Source organism: Diceros bicornis, chromosome 20 (assembly GCF_020826845.1).
Source record: "Diceros bicornis minor isolate mBicDic1 chromosome 20, mDicBic1.mat.cur, whole genome shotgun sequence".
NCBI classification, from domain to species: domain Eukaryota; kingdom Metazoa; phylum Chordata; class Mammalia; order Perissodactyla; family Rhinocerotidae; genus Diceros; species Diceros bicornis.
In genome coordinates this window covers 27786896-27806361 of record NC_080759.1, presented here as the reverse complement: position 1 = coordinate 27806361, position 19466 = coordinate 27786896, and the positions used below count along the sequence as shown (strand labels likewise).

Genomic DNA, 19466 nt, shown 5'->3' with positions numbered 1-19466 from the left:
GGTCCTGCCTTCTTTTCGGGAACAGTGGTGGGCGGAGAGGAAGGAAGCGTCCTGCAACTACCAATATCTTCCTCTAGGAGGAGCCGCGCAGCCCAGATGAGAGTGACACGCACCAACTCCAACTCTTCGCCGGGGATCGCTTCATCCCAGCAGCTAGGAATGCGTGGCCAGGAGGTTGCCGCTCGGCGCCACGGCCGCGGGTCTCGAACCGGGCGCCCTGAACTCCCGCTTCCCGTCGCTTCGGCAGCCCGGGTCCCGGGGACCGCAGGCCGGGCCCGGCGTGACCCCTGGTGAACCGCGGCCGCCGTTTCCCACCCCTCCCCTCCCATCCTCCCTTCCCGTTTCACCCCGCCCCCTTCCCCCTCCCCAAGCCTGACAGCCCGCGAGCTGCCAAGCAGGGCGCAGCCATGGGAAGAGGAGGCGGTCTAGGGAGCGGCGGCGGCGGCGGCGGTGGCAGCGGCGGCTGCTGCAGCGGCGGTGGCGGCGGCGGCTGCTGAGCCGAGGCGGCGGCGGGGACCCGGGAGGCCCCCGCGCCCTCGGCCCCAGCGCGGATGCGAACCCGCGCTCTCTCTCCGGCGGCGAGGCTCGGAGGTACTGGAGGGGGACTCCGGGAGTCGGGCTCTTGTTTTCTCCTTGTTGTGCCAGGGGGCCTGGGAGTGGACCCTGGGACGCCAGTTGTTTATGAAAGTGGGGATCTGTCTTATGTATTTACACGGATAATTTTTTTCCGGGTGACTTGGGGGTTGGCTGTACTCCTCTCCTCCTCGCGAAGAAGTTGTTTTCTGCCGGTGGGTTGTTGTAACCCGATGCACGCTGTGGACATGTGTGTGTGTGTGTCTGTCTGGAAGTTGGTGGGGGGCTTCAGGGAGTTGGGGGCGACAGGCGAACCATCCCACGCTGGCGCCTGCTCCAACCAATGTTTGTGGTGCCTGGAGGGGCTCCCTCCGAAGACAGTTTTGTTAAAGTCGAAAAGTTTTGCGAGTGTTGCTGTTTGACACCGTCAGCCGGGCTGGGGCAGAACTGCTGAGGCTGCCGCTGCTGAGCGGGGAGATGTCTCAGGCGGCGCGACCGGAGGAGAAGGGAGGTCGTCTGGCTGTGCGCGTCGACACCGCGCGCTCCTCCCCAAACCGCACCGCCCATTGCGCGTTTGTGCGGGCTGAAGCCGCCCATTGGCACCCGCGGAGCTGGAGTCAGTAGAGTCACCGCCACCAGTCCCCATGAGCTAGGGTGGGTGGAAATCGTGGAGAGCCCAGCTCCCCCAGCCCTGGACACACTCGTGGTTATGAAATCACCCAGGCTCAAAGTTTTGACAGAACTGCCCGAGGCCTGAGAGCTGCGGGTGAGTGGGGCAGCCGCGTGTCTGCGGAGAGGGCGCTGGCGGCGCGCATAGGGTGCCGGGCAGGGTCACCCACTTGCGGGTGCGTGGGGAAGTTTATTTTGGGGCAAGTGCTTTATATGTAACCCAAGGGGGGACGCCTGTTGGGGCCAGGCTGCGGGAGTTGGTGGCCTGGCGCGGGGTCTGTGTGCTGAATGCGTGTACGTGCGCGCTGTGTGTGTGCGCGCGTGTGTGCGCCTGGGGAGGCGTGTCGGCGCCCGAGCCAGTAGGGTGTGCGGTGGTGGGGCTGGTAGCGGGGGAGGAGAAGGCCAGAGAGGTGCCGCCTGCCTGTTTATGCCGACAGGAGACTTTGGAAGGGACAGGGAAAGGTAACGGGAGGCCAGAGGGTTGGGAAGTCGCAGGAGTTCCTGCATAGTATTTAAGTACCAAGGACTTTAAAATACTAAACCCTTTGCCTTCCAGGGGCTGAGGGCTGGTAGTGGAGGTTTCTGGCGATCTCAGGAGACCTGCATAGGAGGACAGGGGTTCTAGATGTGTGTGTGTGTGTGTGTGTGTGTGTGTGTGTGTGTGTGTGTGTGTGTGTGTGTGTAAAGAACCCCGGAAATCTAGACCGCAGCTGGAGCTGCAGATCTGAGATTCCTGGGTACTCCTGTCCACAGTCCAGAGACTAGATGTTCTCTGGGGTGTTTACCTTTAGACTCCCTGGGGGGTGTGCCTGGGAAGGCACTCACTTTTCCTCACAGATGTTGTGACAGCTCTGTGCCCTGAGCAACCTGGTGTTCTAGGCTAGTTTCCACCTGGGTCACCCTAGAAGTCCTTTTCTCTGGGGGTGCCAAGGTATAGACCTTGGAGGTAACTAGTTTGGAAACATTTCCAGGAATTAAAATGCTGGATAGAAACGAAATAAAATGATTTAGTAGACAGGGTTGTTGGTTAGCTCTTTTTGGTGATTGAGGGTTCTGTTTCCTTTTAAGAAAAGCAAAGCTCAGTGTTCCCAGATTAGATGGCAACAGGTCTCTGGATATTTATGGTTTCGCTTCAGATGGACTTTAGATGGAGCTGGAAGGATGTGTTTTAGCCCAGAGACCCTTTGAAAACATCATTTGTAACTTAAGCGTGTCCCAACCCTCATCTCCTTCTTCCATGCTTATAAACTTTTTGCTTCACATTAGTCTAAGGAAAGTTGATGAGTCAACATTCAGCTTTTCTTTCGTAGTAAATATATCACGGTGAGATTATAGTTTTGGTCTCCGGAATGCCATGGAAAGCCAACACTTATTGGGCAAAGGTGTGAAATGAAAGTCTATAAATGTAATGACAAAGTCACGACACGAGTGCATTTTTTGTTTTCAAACTGAACATAACTTTGCCTTGCAAATATTTGTTCTACTCAGAGTTTGGGGCTGCGTTTTTGATGAGTAGTCTTTAAACAGCAGGCTCTATACCCTAAACCACTTAAAAATGGATACTAGACGCCTTCTCTGTGCTATCTCTGGTGCCTGTGTTAACAGATGTTTACGGTGCTTAGTAACCTACGGGATTGTTATGTGGAGTATTTTGTCAGCTCAGGACATAATGTTTATAGCATCATGTAATAAATGGAGCCCCGGTGGCAGCCTGCTTCTGCCGAATGCATGAAGCACCCCAGCATGGAAACTAATCTTGAAGGCAGTCCAACTTGGCGAGCCTTTTTGGCTATCTGCTGATAAGCATTGTTAATGTAAAGATAAATCTGAGTGATACAGTGAGAATGTGGCACAGCAAATTGTTTAGCTTAGAAAATAAGGCGTGAGTTATATTTTTTAAATCCGTTAACCTGAAGATTAAGCTTCTCTGGCCATTCCCCTGGTAAATTGCACAACTATGGAGACTTGGTTTACTTTTTTGAGAATAATTTTTTGTGTGTGTGTGAGGAAGATTAGCCCTGAGCTAACATCTGTTGCCAATCCTCCTCTTTTTGCTGAGGAAGATTGGCCCTGGGCTAACCTCTGTGCCCGTCTTCCTCTACTTTGTATGTGGGATGCCTGCCACAGCATGGCTTGATAAGCGGTGCATAGGTCTGTGCCCAGGATCAGAACCTGCAAACTCCTAGGCTGCCGAAGCAGAGCATGTGAACTTAACCACTACGGCACTAGGCTGGCCCTGACTTTTTTGAGAATAAATTTTTTAAAAAGTATGTCAATAATGAAATTAACTTCTATTTCTTAGTCTGTTCACATGTGTCCATACAAACCATCACTTTTTCTTCTTAAAAGAGAAAATCCTATAATCTCTGTGGTGATAATTTAAATAATATGAATATTCAAATCACCTAATCACTCTCTGAAACTTGAATTGATAAGAATTGGGGTTTGGTAAGGCTGGAGTCAGCCCTTTGCTAATTGTGTAAACAAGGCAATACAGGATGCCTTTTTGGCAAGTGATTTTTTTTCAACCTGGAACAGTATAATGTAAATAATGTGCCTATTAAAATGGTTGATTAGTATGATAACCAACTTTAGAGGTAATTCTCCATCAGGTGCATGAACTTCCACTTCAGTACCCCTCCCTATAAATTGGCGAGCCTACTTCTTCTTGGAAATAATCAGATGGAAATCTTGCTTCCTTGCAGGCCAGTCCGTTGTAGGAGAGATTCATTTTTAGAAAGTTCTGCCTTATACTGAATCAACGTTTTCTTTCACCCACTGGCCTACCCGTTCAGTTGCTGGAGCCACACACAACGAGTCTAGTCTCTCTGCCCTTTAAGTGCTATATCTGAAAACAAACATTATGCTCCTTCTTCCTGAATTGTTTTTTGCCTATTCTTCAGCTGTTCCTCACTCACTGTGGGGTCCCACCCTTCTCTGCCCTGACCATTATGCCCTAGATTCTACATTCTCGCCATCCTTCCTAGTATATGTTGTCTAAAACACAGATGTGAAGTCCTTAGTTCTGGACTTTCTATATCTGTTAATGCAGCTTAATATTCATGAGCTATTTAGCCATCCCATTACACTGTTCACTAATTTTAAACCTGTAAACAAGATAACAACTCATTCTTTTCAGATTATTAATCATCCATAGTCAAAACATTATGATAATAATTTCAAACCTGTTCTCATGCCTGAACTTCTATAAATCAATGGAAAGTGTAACACTGTGCAGGTAAATAGAATTCTGCATGCAATGAAGATACCTGTCTAATTTGTTCCTATCAAAGAATACCAACCCCCAAAATACCAGATGTAGAATGTTCTGAAGACAAGCAAATTGAAGCTGCATAATATAGACGGGTAGGGACTACAAGGTATTCTTTTCATGGATCTATTGAGTCTGCTTCCACGAGCATGAGTCAGTACTAGCAATCAGGCGTTTATTGAAGGCTATTCTGTCCAAGTCCCGGAGACTATGCCATCTGGCCCTAAATGAGGTGAAAGTAGTACATCAGACAAAAATGCTTCCTCAGGCAACTGAGATTTAAGATGTATATACAGGACATGACTGAGTCAACAACCTGCTCTTCCTCTGGAGGCAAATGGCTTGCTAATAGCGCAGGGAAGTCTGCGGCAGGTCTATCATGGCATCATTACTAAGGGAGGTTCCCGCCTCCTGTTGTGTGTCTGGATCCAAGTCAGACAAAGGCTCTGATGCTCCTCACTTTCCCAGTCCTAGCGTTCTTGGAGGAAGGAGGCAAAGCTGGTATATGCAGGGGGAGAGGGTATGGTTCAATCGAAAGCGCTCTGGGGCCCATTGGACCTCAGTTTGAATCTGAGCTTTACCACTGACATGCAAATTAGTTCCTCTTAGACTCACTTCTCCTCTGTGAAAATTACACCTACTGCCCAGGGCTGAGGCGTTTCCACACAACCTCAGTAGCATTTATGGCGTGTACTCTGCATTAGACACCTACTTGGCATGATTGATTCCTCTTTTATGTATCTGTCTGGGGTTTCACAACTAAATTATGAGTTTCCCCTGCCACCAGCTGAGAATCTACCACAGCTGAGATCTTCTGTCTTCCTGCAAGAAATGTTTGTGGTTGATGATGATGACAATGTTCCTTTTTTTTCCAGCAAGTCTGGATGTGAAAGAAATGACTGTTTTTCTTGGCAAAGAGGGAAAGCCAACCTGTGATATAGACTGACATCTGGCTCTATTAGAAGCCCCTACTTTGTGCACAGACCTTCAATCAGGACAAGGGGCCAGTGCCACTCTTGTGCTCTTAGATGAAATTGTTCATTCTGTTCCACTCGTGTGCGTGTGTATGTGTGTGTGTACGTGTGTGTGTGTTTGCAGTGAGATTCCTCACTCATCCCCTTGCGTCATGGTCTCCATCCATACTACATTTGCTTCCTTGCTGACAAGTACTTAGACATACGATTTCCAAACCAAAGTTCTTCTTTGATATAAGAAGTCCCCAAGTTAGGATGGCATAATATGAAATAATAGTAAACTAAGTGTCAGGAAACTTGGGTCCCCTCTAAGTTTGTCCTCTAACGGGCTTTGTAATTTTTGCGAACTACTTAACCTTTCTGGCTTCATATTTATTACATGTTAAAAACAAATAGACAACAAAAGAGGAGTGAACAAGATGACTTCTTAGGATTCTTTTCAGGGCTGTGATTTGAATCCATTTACTTATTGAATTTCTCTCTTCTCTTGCTCCTTTGGCACTTTGGTTGAGTCTCTCTCAGAATACCTATTGCATTCATTTTTAGTTTCAGGTCTACTTTTTACATATCTGTCTTCCTTGCTAGGCTGTGGGTTCCTCAAGAACAGGAAACAAATTTTATTCATTTTTATATTTTTTCCACTCTTTGTTGAATGCTGTAAACACCGGAGGTATGGGAAAAGTATTAATTGAATTAATGTGGAATGCTTTGGACAGTTGAGTGAAAATTTCTGTGACTTATTTAACAATATACAGCAATTTTGAATATAAGCATCAAGAAATATTGTTTGCTTATTTTATTCCCTCATCACTAATTTTTTTAATCAATTAAGCAAAACAGATAAAAATGTAATCACAACTGTGCTTCCAGCTCCCATTCTAAAACAATACCAGCTCATCCTGGTCTGATGAAGACAGTCTTTCTGAAACAATTTTCTTTTCTTTTGTTGTTGTTGTTGTTTTTGCTTTGAGCTGAAGTAAATTCCGTGATGAGTACCGGATTCTTAAAAGAAGGATGACAGAGAGGATCATTGTTTAGTCTCAACTTCTTTCTTCAACGCTTCTCATTACCTTTTATTACAGGCAAATGAAGCCTTAGGTCAGGTGCCAATTTTACTTAATAATGATTCATAAGAAGGCAGTGACTTTCGTCAATTGTTGGGCTGTGTGTTTTTAATTAGCATCTAAACTTCAAATACTCCATTCCAAAATCAGTAGATAATTTCTTCACCAGAGTCCTTAAAACTTCCAGATGTGTTTACTGCTTTGATTAGAGCTTGCTTCTTTTGTTATTGATTAGACTTCAGTCTATTTTCTTTAGAATAATATCATTATAATCCCAATGAATTATACTTCTTAGCCTGTGGATTTGTTTAAGCATAAACAAGTCTACCTCTAGCTGGCTGGGCTTCTAAGTGAAAAGTGTATCAGGGAAGAATCTCACTTAGCGGAGATTTGGCACAGGGAGTGGAGAGTACTCTGATAAAGCCCTCAGTCAGCATTAGAACACCAAAAGATTTTGCAAATTAAACAGGTGCTTTTATGTCTTTTTCTATGGTGGAAAGCCTGTTATGATAGACACATGCTATGGTAACTCCTACATTGTTTCCTTGATTGTTTATAAAATGAAACATTTAAAGTAGTGTATAATTTAAAAAACTTAAAAGAAGCATCCTCCTCTGTTCCTTTAGTATACAGTATATTAGACATATGATGAAGTCATTGGTCCAAAGGAAAACTATTTTTTTCTTTCTTAAAGTATATACTTTATCATAATAAGTATCATATCCATCTTCTTTATCTTTGAGTTGCCATATCAAAAATAGTAGAGTGTGACAATTACAAAAGAGTCATACGTAATTCTCTCCTTGTGCTTATTGAAACAAAAGATGATTAAGTGGTGCAGTAAATAGCTCATCTCAGGTTTGATGATGGCTGGTGAGAAACCTCGGTCAGGCTTCCAATTTTGATTGCCCTTGATCAGGAAAGCAGCCTTTGTCCTTTGTCAGTATGATGTCATATGATCCTAATTCACCCTAACAGCTGCTTTTCTGGACACCTTCAAGAAACATTATTATTATCCGAGAAAAAACTTAATTTGGCAAAGCAGAGAGAATAGGCTGTCACAGCATATGTGAATGGTAAATTGTGGAGTCCTGAAGACTGAGCCACTACAATGGCTTCTTCCCCTAGGGGTAGAAGAAGATACCAGAAACCCTGGGCAAGATGATGATGAATGAGGAAAAGACAACATTTTTATACATAGTAAATCAGAAGGATCAAAGAAAGAAGAGCAAGAATGAAGAGGAATGATTTCTTTTATATTAGAAGTCAGTATAGCATCTTATTTCCCTTAGAGACACTGACGAAACAGTGCTTTGCTTGTCATAGAATAAATGTTCAATAAATATTTTATTGATGACCTTAGTAGGTAATAAAACACAGAAATTGAAGTGTTGACAAGAAGTATGTGCAGAGTTGAGGGCAAAGGGGTGTGGAATAGGATCACGTGATAACTAGGACCTAAGCTCAGAATGCAAATTTGGTATTCTCAGATTAATGATGGCACTCAAACTTGATGACCAGTTTTCCAAGGTGGATCCTGTTCAGGGCCTTGGAAATGTCTAGAAGTTTTTAATATTTGAAGCAAGATGGAGATACGTTTCAAATTTTTCTGTAGGACTCAATAGGACTTGGAAGACATATCCAGTTTGCCAGCTCTTGGTATACCCCTCATCACGGAGCCTGAAATTTTTGTTCTCTTTGCTTTTGTCCTATACAGTTTGGTGTTTTTATTTATTCCTTACAGTACATATATAGGGTATGTGAGAATTAGTTATGTCATTTGAAAAGTACTTTGAAAACTACTTGGGAAAAGATGCTGAATAAATAAGATTTTTTATTAGCCTACAGGATGTAAGTTTGGCCAAGTTAGTGGTATTTTTGGGATTACTGTGAAAAATCAAAGACAGAACACATACTTATTGAGTCATTACTGTGTTCCCAGGAATGTGCTAGACACTCTGGGGAATATAAAAGTAGTGTAAGACATGACTCGTGACTCTGGGACCTAGCATTCAAGCTAGGAAGGCAACATTAATAATGTACACGGCGTGATTATGGAAGAGTTGACAGCTATACAACTTAATGAAAAATACTATTACAGACTGTAAATGCAACATTTATTTAGAGAGAAGGGAGATCTGTTTGGGCTGAAGTATTTGGGAAGAGGTCTTATGGGCAAACTGGCTCCTAAGCCAGGCCTTAAAATATGGTAAATTTTTCTGATAGATAGACGTTTTGTGCTGAGGAGGTTGGGAACTGAGCACCAGGAGGCATATCTGGAGCTCACTGGGGTTACTTGTAACAGAGGAGCAGGCAGGGTGTACCAGGCCTTCTCATTGCTTATTATGGATGCTACATAGAGGTCCATCCCTTGGGCAGGGTTGTTGGGATGGCCACCCTGAGCCTAGCCCTTGCTGGTAGTGGGTGATTGTTGCACGGTGTTTCTGTATACAGTTATTCCTCAGTATCTGTGGGGGATTGGTTCCAGGACTTCCCATAGATACCAAAATGCATGGATGCTCAAGTCCTTTATATTAAATGGCTGTAGTATTTGCATATAATCTATGCACATCTTCCCATATACTTTAAATCATCTCTAGATTACTTATAATACTTAATACAATGTAAATTCTATGTAAATAGTTGTTATACTGTATTGTTCAGGGACTCATGACAAGAAAAAGAAGTCTACATGTTCAGTGCAGATGCAACCATTGTAGGCCTTTCAATCCACAGTTGGGCGAATCTGCGGTTCTGGAACCCATGGATCTGGAACATGCGGAGTAGAGGGATGACTTGACTTCTCTGGTATGAACATTATATAAATTCAATTTTAAAACTTCTTCCTTTAACAGTATTCCAAGAGGTCTATTGAAGATGCCAACAGTATGGCTTCCTTTCAAGAATATGATCTTGAATGGACCCTACAGTGGTAGAGTTGGGAGTGAGAGTCCCTCCTCCACTCCCACTTCCCTGCCGCAGGCTGATACTGACAGTCTCGGCCCATTAGAACCATAGGGACTCATAGCAGTTGAGGTCATCCACCAGTGATTCTCAACCACAGCACTGCCTCTTTGCTAAGCAGCGCCTGGGGCCTTTGGAAATATGGTTGTTACAAGGACTGGAAAGAGTTATAGGCTTTTAATGCCTAGAGTCAGGATGTAATGCCAGGGGCAATCCTACACAAGGAAGAATGGCACATCCTCAAATGCCAGTAGACCTCTGTTGAAAACAGTCCTGCATCCTCACTTTATTTATAGGTGAGGAATTCGAAGTCCCTGAGAAATGACAAGACTTCCATAGGATTAAACTCCACAGTGACAATGACAGATTTATAACCTAGTTCCTCTAGCTTTCTTTCGAGGATACTTTCTGCTACATCACATTCACACCCATAAACATTGACTATTACCATGGAATAGCATGCTATTTATCTCTGTCATTCACATGTGAGGGTGACAGCTGTGTTAACTATCTGAGTGGATGGGTTGTGAATTGAGGCAAGTGACGCTTGACTGGCAGCTCTTTTCCCTGGGAGCACACAGAGATTTGCCTGTGAATTAGGGCTGGCAGATGCCGTCTGAGGTGTCAACCACTGTGAAACCCTGAATGTAAGTTGGCATTCTGGAAAGAGCGTGGAGTATGCTTTGGAATCACACAGATCTGGCTTGTCTGGTGGGATCTGAATCCAGCTCTGCCGTTTACTACCTTTATGACTCTCAGTAAGTTAATTAAACTCTCTGAGCTTTATCTGCGAAATGGGGATGGCGATTCTTACTTCGTGAGGCTATTATAGTTCAAATGAGTCAGAGCGGTGCCTGGCACATACTGGACACTGCAGAGAGAGGACTCCCTGCAGCACCCTTTTGAGAGGCTCTGAGAGGGGAAACCTAAAACCTTCACTCATAAATGATCCACTTGTTACCAATTGCTGGTTTTGTTTTTTTCTCCTCCTTTCCCAATCAATCAAAGTTAGGGCTTTAATGAGTCCCTGAAGTGTTTCTTTGGTTTGAACTATTGAAATTTTCCTCCTTCAGAAGAGTACTGCTGGCCAGATATTAGTTTCTTGTGACTTCTCTGTCAATGTGCCTAGATTATCGCCAGTCAATAGAAATGGAAGATATATCCAGATGATTATTGGTGACCTATGAAGTTTGGATTTAAAAATCAATAGTAAAAGCCATTCCTGGATATATATGTTTGTCAGAGAGATTTCTATCTGCCAGTAATGGGAGACCCTCCTTAGGCGAGGTGATACTTCTGGCAAGTTAATGGACAATTGAAAATTGGCCAGTTGGGGTAGTGGGGGTTGTGGTAAATGGCCTTTCTGGGTTAAGAACAGCCTATGAGTTGTGGTAAGATATGAGGACTTAGAGGAATGCACACAAAAGCCTAAGAATGTTTCAGTCCCTGACTTTGAAGAAATATGCACTTTGACACATAGATGCACACTTTCCCATGATTAGAACACTTTCAAGTTGCATATCTTTGTTAAAAGATAATTCTGTAAAAAGATGAAATCATGCTTCTCCTACAGATATAAAATGAACGGAGGTAAAATAATACAGATATTAACTAATGAAGGAACTTGAAAAGATGTTATAGCCATTTCAAAGGAGAACTCAAAGAACCACAAAAGTATATACAGTAAAGGAATGTTGAAATGACTGTGCAAAATCCAATCTATCCATAGGGCAGTAATCAATTGTGTTCCACTGAACACAACTTATTTGCATTTGTATGGACAAAAATTATTTTTATGGCTCATTTCTACAAGTTGACTTCTGACTCCTCAGAACTGTAAAATAGTTTACTCAAAAACAAAGGCTCAGGCTCCTATAGGATTAGCTAATCCCTGGAGGCCTCAGCATTCCATTAAAAGGATACCCAGTAATCTCCTTGACTCAATTCCAAGTCAAAAGTTTTTTCTTACACCTTCATGATTCCAGTGGCTGCCATTCTTGCTTGAACTCCTAATTTGCTGGTGAAATTTTGGTGAGGTGGAATTCCTATAACCTTGGGAATTCTCCATCATTCCTAGATATATACTTTTTAAAAAAATCTTTTGATTATGGGAAGTGTTAAGCATATACAAAGTAAAGAGAAGCGTATTTTGAGCCTCAGGTACCCATCACTCAGCTTCCAGAGTCATCAATATTTTGCTAATCTTGTTTCATCTTTCCACTCTGCCCCTGAGTCTTTTAAAGCAATTCCAAGACATCTTATCTTTTTATTTGTAAATGTAAATACTTTAGTATGCATATCTAACAAGTAAATCCTCTATTTTTTAATAACCACATGGTCTATATTTTATGGGGATAGAGAGATAATACTATATGAGAGGACATTATACTCTTTAGGCTTGACTTTGTGATATGATGGAGGGGGGTTTCAACAAAGTAAAATCAGTATATATCTATATCTAGATACAGATACAGATATTTATATCTTCACAAGACTGGTTCTCTTTTGTCATTCAGGCCCCAGCTCAAATGTCACCTTTTCAGAAAGGATTTCACTGACCTCTGTCTAGAGTAACCTTCCGCCAACTAGGTCATGCTATCATATGACCCTGTTTTATTTTCTTCACAGTACTTATCAGTGTCTAATATTATCTTGTTTATTAATTTGTTTTCCTGTATTTTGTCCGTCTTCACCAACAAAAATGTAAGCTCCTTAATAGTAGGGATCTATTCTGTCTCGTTCACTTTATATCTGATAGAAAATTCTCAGTAAGTTTTGGTTGAATGAATGAATGAATGCATTTTAGTAGTTAGTGGAAGTTTTTGTTAGCATTCTTCCAAGCATGTATTTCCCTTCCACACATCCAAAAATGCATGGCTTTCATGTTCCAATTCCTAGTGTATTTGTACTTTGGTGAGATTTCCTCATGGTATGGAGTGAGGAGCTCTTTCCAGGGACCAAAGATAATCCAGGGCAGCTATAATATCTCCCCATCAATGACCTTGAATTGATATACTCAGTAGCGACTTCACTTGATCAGCAAATATAGTTAGGAGAAATGTCTTGGTTTGGATTTGTCCCAGAAGCAGACCATGAGATGAGGATTCAGGTAAAAGTTTATTTGGGAATGTGAAATAAGGAAGGGAAAGGAGCCAATAGAGGGTGCATTAGGAAGCAAGTTACCACCATTGGCAACTGGAGTTTGTAATCTTCCTGGAGAGATTATGGGAGCCCAGGCAAAACACTCATCTCAGAGTCCTCTCACTCAAGGTTGAATGAGTTTGAATATTTACCCACTGACTTCCATCACTCATTAATTCCTGGGCGCTAATGCTGTGGAAGGCAAGCAGTCTCCAGATGCAAGTGAGAACCTTCAAGGAAAGAAATGCAGGTGCTGGCAGTTAGAAACAAGGCAGGCAGCATGAAGTGGGATGGTGAGGAGGTATGCCTGGGAAGGGACAGGCAACTTGTATTGGATAATACAATAAGATTTTTTAAAATAAACTTTTTATTTGGGATTAATTTCAGATTTACAGAAAAGTTGCAAAGATTGTAGAGTTCCCGTATATCCTTTGCCGAGTTTCCCCTAATGTTAACATCCATAATCATGATATATTCATCAAAACTAAGAAGCCAACATTAATACAGTATTATTAACTAAATTCCAGACTTTATTCAGATTTTCTTGGTATTTCCATTAATGTCCTTTTTCTGTTCTAGGATTCAATCCAGAATATCACATTGTATTTAATTTTACAATTTTTAAGTACTGTGCATACACTCTTTTATTTGGATAACGTATTATCCTCTCATGTATTCTACTAACTAGTCTTTGTAACTAGATAGTAAGTTCTGTGAGTGAAAATACAATGATGTTGACGTCCAACATCATGTTGGACACAGGGTGTGTTCTCAAAACAACGAATCTATCAAAACAATGATAAGAATAAAACTTTATTCAGTAGACATTCAGTAGCCTCCACAAGGAAGCTAAGAAGTACTCATAACAGTGTGATGACTTGGAAGAAATTTGGTTTTGAGCCTGGGTCCTGAACATCAAATGTGAAGCAGGACCCCCTAAATCAGACATGACCCAGTACCTCCAATGTGCTAGCATTGTATGTGCATGGCACCCTTAATCCTGCTGACTGTGAGTCACATCGCCTTAGGCAGGTGAGGGAATAAGACTCAGGGAAGTTAAGTTACTTGCCCAGAGAGTCACAGGTGGTAAATGACACAGCCAACGTATGTTTTCTGGCTTCAGAGCCTACACTCTTAATATTATACTCAGTTATTCCCACTCTTCTCCACTTGCTCAACCCCTACCCTTGGTGTGTTTTTGCTAGGCGTGCAGTCTCTGACGAGTCTGTGTTGTCAAACTGCAAAAGATGTGGACACATGGTATATTTCTTAGTAAAGTGGATTAAGCGTCAGCCTTGAATCTGTGGATTATTTTCAAAGCCTACCTAACATTTGTAAAACCTATCTTGATATCCACATACATTGACCACAAAGCTCTTCAGAAAGTCACTCATACTCCAATAATAAAGTTTTGATACAGGGCTAATAATAGCATGGAAGCAAGCATCTCTAAAGAGCAGGGCGTTGATGTTGTATAATAACTCAAATATTTTATTTTTTAATATGTTTGAGTTACTTAGTTGACCTCCATTTCTCAGTCTTTCCATACTTACTGTATTTTTTTTTTTTGAAGTGTTACAAGAGGGATATGGAATATTCAATGAAATCTTTAATCTTTGTACTTGCAATTGCCCAATGGCCCAACTGAAAATTACCCTTGGATGCCTTGGAACTTGGGACATGGAATTCAGAAGGAGAAATTCTTATAAATTATTCGAGCTTTGACTCTGGGAAGATAAACAGCATGAGTATCTAGGTTAACCAATGCCGAAATTCCTCTAACCTCTAATTCTAAATTCAGAAAAGAATAGGCTTTAAGGTTTTTTGTTTATTTTTAGTTTGATTACAAGTTGTGGGAAGCCTAGAGTTAGTATCTAATAACACAATCTATGTAAAACACAAATTGTTGGCTCAGAATGAGATCGAACTTCTAAGAAGATATGTAGGGACAATCACGTAAAAATGGGCTTTTTTTCTTAGAAGGAATAAGCAGGGATTGACTGAAAGGTAATCCTTCAGACTCTAACATTTAGAGCATTGCACATTTTTAAAGGAGAAAAACCATTACTTTTCCAAACATATGTAGGAAACTGTTTACTTAAATGGCTACATCAGGTTGACATGGTTTTAAACCACGACCTTTGATCCTTTGTGCCTGTGATTACAGGCATAATCTGTTAATGCAGATTTGCAAACTGTGCTCCAGCAAGCTGCCTCAGGGGCCATGAGATGTCCTGAGGAGAGGACCAGGCTGGCTGCACTCCATGTCTCTGCTCTGCAAAGTGCTGGGCTTTCATCTGTTGTACACACAGCGCTTCTGAGGAAATTTAAGTTGCAGGAACAGCCTCTCTTATTAAAAAAAGCAAACAAACAAAAATGTTTAAACCCATTATATATTTCCTTATATTATAGAGACTGCTTTTCTGACTGCCTCTTTAGGAAGCCCTCAGATTTCTAGAGAAAAAAATCACATTAGATTTTCTATGTCTAAATTCAGGTTTACTTCATAGCTGCTAGATTGTAAGGTCCTACAGGGCAAAAGACTGTGTATCCTCTATTTAGTGGGCACTCAAGAAATAGTTTGCTTGACCAGTGACTGTTGTGTGGGCGGCATTAAGAAAGTGCTTACTATGACCGGGGCTGTACTAAGTGCTTTCTTCATGCTACGGTAGTGCCCCCTTATCTGCAGGGAATATGTTCCAAGACCCCCTAGTGGATGCCTGAAACCATGGGTAGTACCGAACCCTGTATATACTATGTTTTTTCCTATACATAAATATTTGAGGTGTGACAGCAAAACTAGCACGAATTTCTTTTTCCTTTTTCACAATTTCATGGATAGAAGATTTCTTCTTACTGTAGATCTTAGCAACCTCAGCATATGATTTTTTTTCTTTCCTTAAGTCGAGAACTTTCATCTTTTCACTTTAAGGAAACATTTTCCAGCTTCTCTTTGGCATATCTGAATTGCTAGCATCACTACTCTTGTGCTTCAGGGCCCTTATTAAGTAAAATAAGGGTTACTTGAACACAGGCACTACGGTACCTCGACAGTCAATCTGATAACCCAGACAGTGACTAAGTGACTAACCGGCAGGTAGCATGTACAGTGTGGATATATTGGACAAAGGGATGATTCACTTCACATCTTGGGAGGGACAGAATGGGAAGGCACAAGATTTCATCATGCTACTCAGAACAGTGTGCAATTTAAATCTTATGAATTGTTTATTTCTGGAATTTTTCCATTTAATGTTTTCAGACTGTGGGTAACTGAAATTGTGGAAAGCAAGGCCGTGGATAAAGGGGGAACTACTGTATATTATTTAATCCCACACAAAACCCATTTGGTCCGCCTAATTCTACATTTGGTGAAACTGTGACATAAGGAGGTTAAATAATTTGTGAAGTACCTATAGTTCATAAGTGATCAAGATTTAAACACATTTAATTCCAAATGTGTTTAACTCTCATGCTTCTAACCACTGCCTATGTGGTGGTTTTAAAAATATGTCCACAAATTCTTTGATACTCCTCTTTTAAAGAGGTGGGGTCCAAGTTTCCCTCCTCTTGAGCGTGGGCTGGGACTTGGTGACTCATTTCTAAAGAATAAAGTAGAACAGAAGATGTGCAACTTTGGAGACTAGATCATTCAAAGGCACTGTGGCTTCTGTCTTTGTGGCTTTGTCTTTTGGATCATTCACTCTAGGGGAAACCAGCTGCCATGTTTTGAGCTGCCCTATAGAGAGACCCACATGGAAAAGAAATGAGGGAGTCCCACGGCCAGTGCAGAATGAAGAACTCAGGCCCTCAGTCCAATAGCCAGTGTGAAATTGAAGCCTCTTGACAGCAACAACGTGAGAGCGACCTTGAAGGTGCAGCCTTCAGCCCCAGTCCAGCCTCAGAATGACTGGAGTCACCTCTCCCCCAACAACTTGACTGCAGCCCCGTAAAAGACCCGGAGCCAGAATCACACAGCTAAGCCTCTTCTGGATGCCTCCCCCAGATTGTAAGATAATAAATGTTGTTTTAAACTCTTAAGTTTTGGGTTAATTAGTTATGCTATCTATTAGCAATAGATAAGTAATGCAGCCTTGATCATTTTTAAAAAAGAAATTGTCTTAATTTCATTAAATCTTAAATTTTGAAGTATTGATACAGCAAGGAGAAATTTTTCAGAAAAAAACATGCTGCTGAATGTAAGTAGTAAAATATTAATGCCCAAATAACATAATAGTTATAATGACTTCTCTGGGATTTGGGATTTTGTAATTCAAAGGACAACTGTTATAAGAATCCATGATTTAAAAAACAGAGATATTAATAATAACCACATTGCTGAAGATAGCATTTTGAACTTTAAAAAAATCCTCGTGGGAAAACTCAGGAAGTATTCTTTTTGGTAAGTTATCACTCATAATCTTAAGTTGTCAGGAGCATGCTTGCACTTTATGTGATTTAAAGAGGGATATAAAGCTAAGTTGAATTTTAACCTCTTCCCTGGTGATTTCACTCAGCTTTTCAAAGGGGGTTCTAAAAGCTCATAGGTCAAGCCATTCCTTGGTTTGCTCTGCCTGACAAATTGCATTAACTCTGCTTTATAGCCATTTGCAGTTTAATAAATGACTTGGACTTTGATTGATATCTTTTGAGCTTAAGCCCAAGAATTTGTATAAGACTTTGGGATATAGTATTATAAACTTATTTAAAGATGGACTCTGAAAGCTGGAAGGACATATATTAGTGTTGGTTTTAGTACATGTATAGGCACTGAATTTGGAGCATTTTAAATCCTTACAGAAGATCCTAGATGATTTTCCTTTAAAAAAAAATATGTGAAACTGATTTTTTTTCTTATACATTTACAAAGTGATTTAAGTGAGTTAAGGAATTCATTCATGAAGTGGATATGGCTTGTTCTTGATTGGTATTCAGAAGGAATATAAAGTAGAGATGCTAGTTTCCCTTGCCTAAGTTGGAGAACACAGATCAGACTATCCTAGTCCTTCCCTTTCAATGTTTTTTCCTCCATGCAGCTTGCACTCTGAGTTCTCAAAAACACTTTTTATATTGAACTGGACTTGGTAGTATATGCTTGACCTTGATTCATGGGATTGTGCTGCAGGGGAGGATAAAGATGAATATTGATAGCCTGAGTATAAAGATCCCTCATTACCATAATTCATTCATTCACTCACTCACAAACTGACTCATTAATTCATTCTACACTTTACCCAGCAGAACAGTGGCCTAGGTGCTAGAATACGATGATAAGCAACTCAGAATAGCCTCTGCCTTATGGGAGTTCATGGTCTAGGATGGAGAAAGAAATTAACCAAGATAATTAGAAGCTGTTGTAAGTAATATGAAATAAAATTATAAGGGGACCTGATCCAGGTTGGGGCTTATGGTTAGGGAAGGCTTTCAAAAGGAAATATTTGAAATCTAAAGGAGTAGAAGTGTGAGGGAGAAGGAAGAGTAATCTGGGCAGAGGAAACAGGAGCCAGGAAGATACCCAGTACTGTTGAGAACTGAAAACGGTCAGTGTGGCCAGAGTTCAGAGAGTGAGATTGAGCATGACCTGAGAAGAGGCCAGAGAAATAAGCAGGGACTATATCTCACATCATATTTCAGGCTATGATTTATCATAAGTGCAGCAAAAAACCACTAGAGGTTTGAAGTGAGGGTGTGCAGTCTTGGGTCCTGGATCAGGGGAGATATCTGGAGATATAGATTTGGAAGTCAGTGGTTTACACACAGTATTGAAGCCACAAAGGTAAATGAGATCACAGACAGAGTGAAAATGGAGTGAGGGAAGAAACCATAGGTCTGAGCCATGAGGAACTCCAACATTTAAAAGCTAAGTGCAGGAGAAGTTGACAAATAAGAGTGAAAAATATGACAGAGTAGATGCTCAAGGTGTCATCTCAGAGGCCAAGGAAAGAGAATAATTTTAAAATGCTGATGAGGAGTAAAGTAAAAAAGTCCTGTAAATGGCCTTTGGATTAGTAAAATGGATGTCTTGAAGGACTTTAAGGAGAGCTATGTTGGTGTAGTGATGGAGGCAGAGGCCAGAATGAAGTGTTAGGGAGTAGGTGGGAAGTGAAGAAAGAGAGACAGTGGATATAGATAACTCGAGATATTTGGCTGTCAAGGGAAACAAAAGGATAGAGCTTTAACTAGAGGAGAAAACAGAATTAACGGAAGAGTTTCTAAAGATGGGAGACTTGAGCATGTTTAAAGGTTGATGGGAAAGACCAATGGGGAGAATGAGGGAGTGGCTTGAAGATAGAGAGAGGATAGATAATTAATTGTGTAGGATTCTTAAGAAGATAGAAGTGGTTAGATTCAGAGCACAGCTGGAGGAATTGGAGAAGAGAGAGAGTTCCTGCCCTTCTGTCCTGGGAGGGAAAAAGAAAGGATGTGTGCAGATGCTGAGGTGTGGCTGCAAGTTAAAGGAGTTTCTGTTTGATGGCTTCTGTCTGCTTTGGAAAGGTGAATGGGAGAGAGAAAGGGGATGGCATCCTGGAAAAAAAGGAGGTAATTTCAGATATTTGAGGAGGACAGAGAAAGCTTGAATGTGAAAGGGAGTAAATTAGTAAAGCTTAGTAGGATTGCTAGTCATTATTTGAAGGCCCAGTTGAGGTTGATGATCATGAACTCATGGTGGTACTACTGCTAAAAGTATTATAAAGTATTTCATCATTTCTGGAGGTGTTCAGCAGTTTACCAGGCACAGAGAAAGTGGGATCATCTAGGCCTAAGGTTTTGTTAGAGAGTTATGAAAAGATGGCAGCAGTAAGGCAGTTT

The 19466-nt window shown here is 41.6% G+C and overlaps 1 protein-coding gene across 1 annotated transcript in view; it reads left to right on the top strand.

The window, feature by feature from the left end:
- The first annotated feature begins 562 nt into the window (after positions 1-562).
- The window catches only part of GHR (growth hormone receptor), a 250981-nt gene continuing 232077 nt past the window's right edge, over positions 563-19466 (top strand). Inside the window, exon 1 of the mRNA XM_058564158.1 lies at positions 563-591. The gene's annotated coding sequence lies outside the window, so the exon portion shown is untranslated. The remainder of the gene's footprint in view (positions 592-19466) is intronic.